We start from the raw sequence: 6,535 nt of genomic DNA on the forward strand, positions 1-6,535 counted from the left end.
CTCATCCAATAGCCCACCAGGACCGACCAAGGGCCAGGCGCTGGGGATGTGAGCGGCAGGGTGGCCAGCCCATCGGAGGAAATCCCCAACCTAGTCTCTCTATGAAGACAGCAAGGGTAGAGATGGGCTCAGACAGTGCCATCCCTGACAGCAGGGAATGTGACAGAGGTTGAGCTGGGATGGGGTGGGGCGCAGAGGCTGACAGGCAGGCCCTCCATGGCACACCCCACTTGCCATGGTGGTCCAGCCACAGGAGATCCGTGGGTCCATCTGAGGGGTCCTCTGTGGCCTCACCCTCTCCGGGCAGCTCTGCCCACTTCACCAGGCTTAGTTGGGGGGGGTCTCCTCTATGCTCCCCCAGACCGCTGTGTGGCCCCTGCCACAACACTGACCACTCTGGTCTGTCCTTGTCTCCACTGCTCTGTCCTTGCACCAGCAGGAACTCCAGCATTCTGCTCATCGACAGGCACAGAGAGAGAAGCAAATGAATGGAAGGAAGGATGGATGAATGGATGGATGGATGGATGGATGGATGGATGGAAAGATGGACGGATGAATGAAGGGGCCCTCCACCAACTGCTCATTACATGTTTCCCTATTCTTGCAGGTCATGCTCACCCTCCGGGAGGAATTTCCTCCTCCCCAGCCTTGTGCTGGTCATTAACTCAGTGCCTGGACTTTCCTGTTTAATGAATAATTAAGCTGGACAGGGCCTGACCTCAGGCTGACCTTGATTCTCCCCCCCAGGTCTTCCCCCAGTCTGGTTATGTGACCGCTTCAGAGTGACCCTTCTTCCCTTCCCTATTGGTGTGTTCTGAATCCTGGGGAGGTGCCAGGCACAGAGAAGTCCTGGCCCCAAGCCTGGAGTGCCCCACCCTGCCCATGAGGCCACCCCCTACCAGGACACAGGGAGCAGGGACTCCTTTTCCTCCACACTCTGACAAAGCCCAGAAGGGCAGAACTGAGAACAGGCACATGAGTCTCAAGCTGGGCTTTGTCACTGATGCAATGAGTCCTCTGGGGTCCAGCTGTTCCCCCACCCCCCCACCACTGGGCCTTGGGTTTCCCCACCAGTCAAATAAGGAGGATGGGTTCAGCATGACTACAACTCATTCCATGATGCTGTGGACACATGTGGGTGTCATGACAGATCCAGATGAGACCTCAGAGACCACTTCATTGTGTCCAGTGATGGCCTGAAATCACACAGCAAGTTGGGGCAGGACTGGGAAGAGGATACTAGTCTCTTGAGTCACAGTCCTGGCCTCCTTTTCTATTTGGCCTTGGCCATTATTCTATTCTATTCATCCATTAATTCATTCACTTATTCCTTCAGCAGATATGTTGGGCAGGCTCAGCAGGAGGGGCCAGGGTCTCACCCTCAGGGATGCCCAACCTAGGGGACACAGCCATCCCAGGCAGCGATGATCCAGAGCAATTCATGCTAAGGGGCAGGCTTGCAGAGGGGAGAAGCACCTTTCCCTATCTGAGAGGTGAGAGGGCATGCTGGAGCAGGTGTCAGCTATGCTGAGGCCTAGAGGAAAAGTAGAAGAGAAGAGGGAAGGCAGGAGCCCCTGGAAGGAGGAACAGCATGAGCAAAAGCCCCACAGAAAGAGAATGGCCCCTTGGGAAAATACAAGCAGTTCAGTTTGGTTGGCTGTACCAAGACCTGATGAGCCATAGGTTCAAACCAACTGGTTTGAAGCTGGGGCATGGCATGGTCAGGGTGCAATCTAGAAAGATTGGCTCTGACTATGCTGCATGGAAAGGATATTAATGGAGCAGAGACATAGGCCTGGGCGACTATGGGTGTTGCCCCAGACAGGAGGTAATGGGGTCTGGAGCCATGACAGGAAGAGAAGTTGATAGATTCAAGAATGATTAGGAAGGAGACTCACCACACTTGGTGATTGACCGTCACTTTGGGCCAAAATGGAGTAACAGAGGCCAGATTTACTATTCCACTTGAAACAACCAAAAAATTCAGAAGAAAAATACACGAACTAGTGGCTTTTGAGAAGGAACCACCTACAAGGATGGGAGAAGAGTGCCTGTTCCCACCAGCCAGACTGGATAACTCATAATTCACAGGGCAGGGGGTGGAGCACTCAGGTCCTGCCTCAGAGGTGGAGAATTAGCCCCAGACTGAGCATTGCTAAAACCCACCTAGCAAATCATAAAGCAAGACCCAAAAGGATCAGTTAGTTCCCAAGTAATCTAACTGCTTCCCAGAACAAAGCTCAAGAAGATTTATAAGAATACAAAAGATCCAGGGACACCTGGGTGGCTCAGATGGTTAAGCGTCTGCCTTCAGCTCAGGTCATGATCCCAGGGTCCTGGGATCAAGCCCCGCATCGGGCTTCCGGCTCAGCGGGGAGCCTGCTTCTCCCTCTCCCTCTGCCTCTCTCCTTGCTCATGCTCTCTCTCTCTCTGTATCTCTGTGTCTCAAATGAATAAATAAAATCTTTAAAAAAGAAAAAAAAGAATACAAAAGATCCAAAATTCACGATGTCTAGTATCCAATAGAAAATTACCAGACTTCTTCTTCTCCGAGAAAACACCATATGGCAGATGATGCTGGTACTCCAGGAGGGCCTGGAGGAGCCAGGAGCCTGGAATGGGAGGCTGGTGGCTTCCATGGAGGCTTCAGCGGTGGCATCTGGGGCTGGAGTCGGGGTTGTGGTCAGGGAGGCAAGACTGAAGACAAGGAGTGGATCCCCAACACCAAGCTGGGCCACCTGGTCAAGGTCACAAAGATCAAGTCTCTGGAGGAGATCTATCTCTTCTCCCTGCCCATCAGGGCATCTGAGATCATTGATTTTTCCTGGGGGCATCCTTTAAGGATGAGGTTTTGAAGACTATGTTGGTGCAGAAGCAGCCCATGCTGGCCAGCAGACTGGGTTCAAGATATTTGTTGCCATTGGAGATTACAATGAACACATCAGTCGAGGTATTAAGTCCTCCAATGAGGTAGCCACTGCCATCCATGGGGCCATGATCCTGGCCAAGCTTTCCACCATCCTGTGCAGCAAGAATACTGGGAGAACAAGATCGGCAAGCCCCATACTGTCCCATGCAAGGTGACCAGCCGCTACGGCTCTGTGCTGGTATGCCTCATCCCCAACAGCAGGGGCACTGGCATTGTCTCAGCCCCTGTGCCCAAGAAGCTACTGATGGTGGCTGGTATTGATGACTACACCTCAGCCAGGGACTGCACTGCCACCCAGGGCAATTACGCCAAGGCCACTTTTGATGACATTCCCAAGACCTACAGCTGTCTCACCCCAATCTCTGGAAAGAGACTGTGTTCACCAAGTCTCCCTATCAGGGATCTTTCTTTCTTCCTTCTCTCCTTTAATTCCTTTTATTTTTCTTGTATAAAACATGTGGTGGCCACAGCTGGAGGCTGTAAAGACACATGCCAGAGTCTCTGTGCGGAGGACCCAGCCTCCAGCTGTGGCCACCACATGTTTTATACAAGAAAAATAAAAGGAATTAAAGGCCTGTTAAGGAAGGAAGGAAGGAAGGAAGAAAGGAAGGAAGGAAGGAAGGAAGGAAGGGAGAAAGAGAGAAAGAAGAAAGAAGAAAGAAAGAAAGAAAGAAAGAAAGAAAGAAAGAAAGAAAGAAAGAAAGAAAGAAAGAAAGAAAGGAAGGAAGGGAAAGGGAGAATCACCAGACATAAAAGGAAGCCGGAAAACGTGACCGCTAAAGAAAAGAAATCAATCAACTGAAACTGACCCAAAACTGACACAATGTTAGAATTAGCAGAGAAGAATTCTAAAACAATTTTTATAACTGTATTCTATATTTTCAAAATGTTAAGTAGAGAGAGACATGAAGACATTAAAAAAAGATCCAAATTGAACCTTGATGAGTTGAAACTTACAATGTCTGAGATGAAAGATACATGGAATGGGGTTCGTGGCAGATTAGACAAGACAGAAGAAAAGATTAGTGAGCTTGAAGGCATAGCAGTAAAAAACTATCCAAAATGAAACAGAAAAAAAAGATTATTTTTAATGGAAAGAGCATCAGTGAGCTGTAGGACATTTCCAAACAGTCTGATATATGGGTAACTGGAGTCCCAGAGGAAGGGAGAAAGAGAACAGAAAACATATGGGAAGAAATAATGGCTGAAATTTTTCCAAACTTAATAAAATGTGTATCCAAGAAGCTCAGTGAACCCCAAGCACAGGCACTTGGTGACTGACTGGACGTGGAGGGTGAGGAGGAAGACTCGGGCAAGGGTGATGTCCCAGTTTCCTGCCTGGGTGGGAAGGCCCTGTGTGGGCTGTGGGGACAGAGGGGCAGCAGACATGATGGATCTGGTGTTGAAAAGACAAAGAAGTGGGGCTGGAAGTCCAGGAGGTCATGGCCGAGGGGGGCACTGCCAGGGAGGGCTGGGGGTCAGAGGCAGAGCCCAGGACACACCCTCAGTTCATCAAAAGGGAAAGCGAGGAGAGCCAGCTGGGCAGACGGGACACGCAGAGAGAGCACAGGGAAACCAAAGGGGTGCAGTTTCCGGGTGAAGCGGTCACCATGAGAGATTGGCCTAAGGTGGCAATGCCATCACTCACAGGTGAAGTCTGGTGAGGCTGGTTTGGCTTCCTGCAGGTCCTGGGCTGGCCCGAGGGCAGGACTGTCCCACGATATTGCACAGGAAGTGATAGACATGGGGAGTCCCAGGGAGGGGTGGGACCTGTAGGACAGAGGGGTCTGGAAGAGGAGAGAGAGGGCTAGCTGGGCGGGAGGTGGGGATGACTGAGTTTCCAACTTCAGAGGTGCAGCCACGCAAGCAGTGACCATGTCGGGGCGGACCACTGTGCCGGGACAAGTAGCAGTCCCTGGGAAAGATGGGAGAGGGGAAAGGAAAGGCCAGCATGTTGGCCAAGGGGTCCTTATGGTGCCCTGGAGGGACACCCTGAGCGGGGAAAGGAGGCCCCTGGGAGGCCCCAACATCTTCTAAGGATGAAGAGTTGTACCCGGGGTGAGTAGTGACCCCAAGGGACAGAGGTGCAGGAACCACAAAGAGGGTGAGTGAACTGGGGCCGGCTGGACTCCACTGCCACTGGACTGCACTCTGTGTGCACAGAGAGGCAAGCTGTGCTGGGTGGAGGGGCATCACAGACTTAGGTTAGGGATCAGGGTGAACAGGGGTGGGGTGGGGGGGCAGGGAGAGGGAGGGAGGGAGAGGGCACGTCCTGATTTTCTGCACTCAGGCTCCATTATTGCTACCCAACCTGAGGAAGGTGATTTGTGCATCTTGCCTTTGCAGGAGGAGAGCCCCAGTCCAGCCCCAGTCTGGGCCTTGAAGCCAGGGCTGCAGGGTGGAGAGAAAGTTGAGAGGAGCCAGGCCCCACAGCCTGGCCCCTGGAGCCCCATGCCCTGAGCAGAGGCTGGGATGCAGGTGTAGGAGGCCCAAGCAGGCGGCAGCTGGTCTCTGTAAGCTCAGAGGCTCACCAGAGCATCTCCTGGCAAGGGGCCTTGGGAGGGGGGGTAGCCCTCAGCCTGCTCATCAAGGCCACCTGCTGTCTCCTGCCCCCCACCAGCCCTGGAGGCCATTCCCCTGGATCCCAGCTGGGTGCAGAGGGCAGCCAGGCGGTCCTGGCCGGCTTCGGCCTCCCTCTCCAGCACCCTCTACCAGGCAAGGAGAAGCCAAGCCCGGCCCTGCTCTCTCTGTCCCCTCGCGCTCTGCTGAAGCATCAAAAAGCACCCGCCTCCCCACGGCGGTGTGCTACCGAGTGAGTGTGGGATGACCCGCGTGTATGCTCCGCATGTGCAAGGAGGCAGACACAGACCCAGGTGCGAACGTAAGCAGCCTCAGAAATGTGCGTGTACTGGGGAGCAGCTCCTTGGGCATGTGTGCGTGCAGAGGAATTACACACGTTCGTATGCAAGCGCGGAGGGAACGAACCACAGAGGTGGGTACGTACAGCACGTGCACCTGCCCCCCGTGCGTGCCAGCGTGCACACGCGGTGACCAGCATGCAGACGTGTATCGGCTGCACCAGCACACTCAGCCATTTCATACACACCCAGGCGACTCCAGGCACCCACAGAGGCCTCCATTCTGTGTGCTTCCAAGCATTCACAGGGAGGTTCACCCGCACACACAGGTGTGCACTGAAACCCAAGTACAGACAGACACCCCCAGGCACACGGAAGGCGCACATACGAGCACGCTCGAAGATGCACACACACATAAGCGCATACGTGCGTAGGGGTTGGAACACAGTCATTCGTGCATATTCGGAGCTACTCACACTTACCCATATGCACACGCAGACTCAGCAATCTATGCACACAGGCGCAGTCATGCCCACGTACACAGTGCCCAGATCCTTACACACATACACGGCTGTACCTGCAGACACGCACACTTATGAAAGCCTTCCCGAAGGCACTCTCACACATTCCCACGGATCTATAGGCACAGATGCACATTTGCACACTACACCGGCCAAGGCTTCCAGGGGCCTGCTGGGCCAGGTCACTGTTTGACTTCACCTTCCTCTCCCCTCCCTTGCTCCCCCTC

General features: G+C 53.5%; 1 pseudogene; it reads left to right on the forward strand.

The window, feature by feature from the left end:
- Nucleotides 1-2,564: 2,564 nt before the first annotated feature.
- On the forward strand, nt 2,565-3,489 carry LOC116641350 (annotated as a pseudogene).
- The last annotated feature ends 3,046 nt before the right edge of the window (nt 3,490-6,535 follow it).

This window comes from Phoca vitulina, unplaced genomic scaffold, assembly GCF_004348235.1.
Source record: "Phoca vitulina isolate PV1807 unplaced genomic scaffold, GSC_HSeal_1.0 scaffold21, whole genome shotgun sequence".
NCBI classification, from domain to species: Eukaryota; Metazoa; Chordata; class Mammalia; order Carnivora; family Phocidae; genus Phoca; species Phoca vitulina.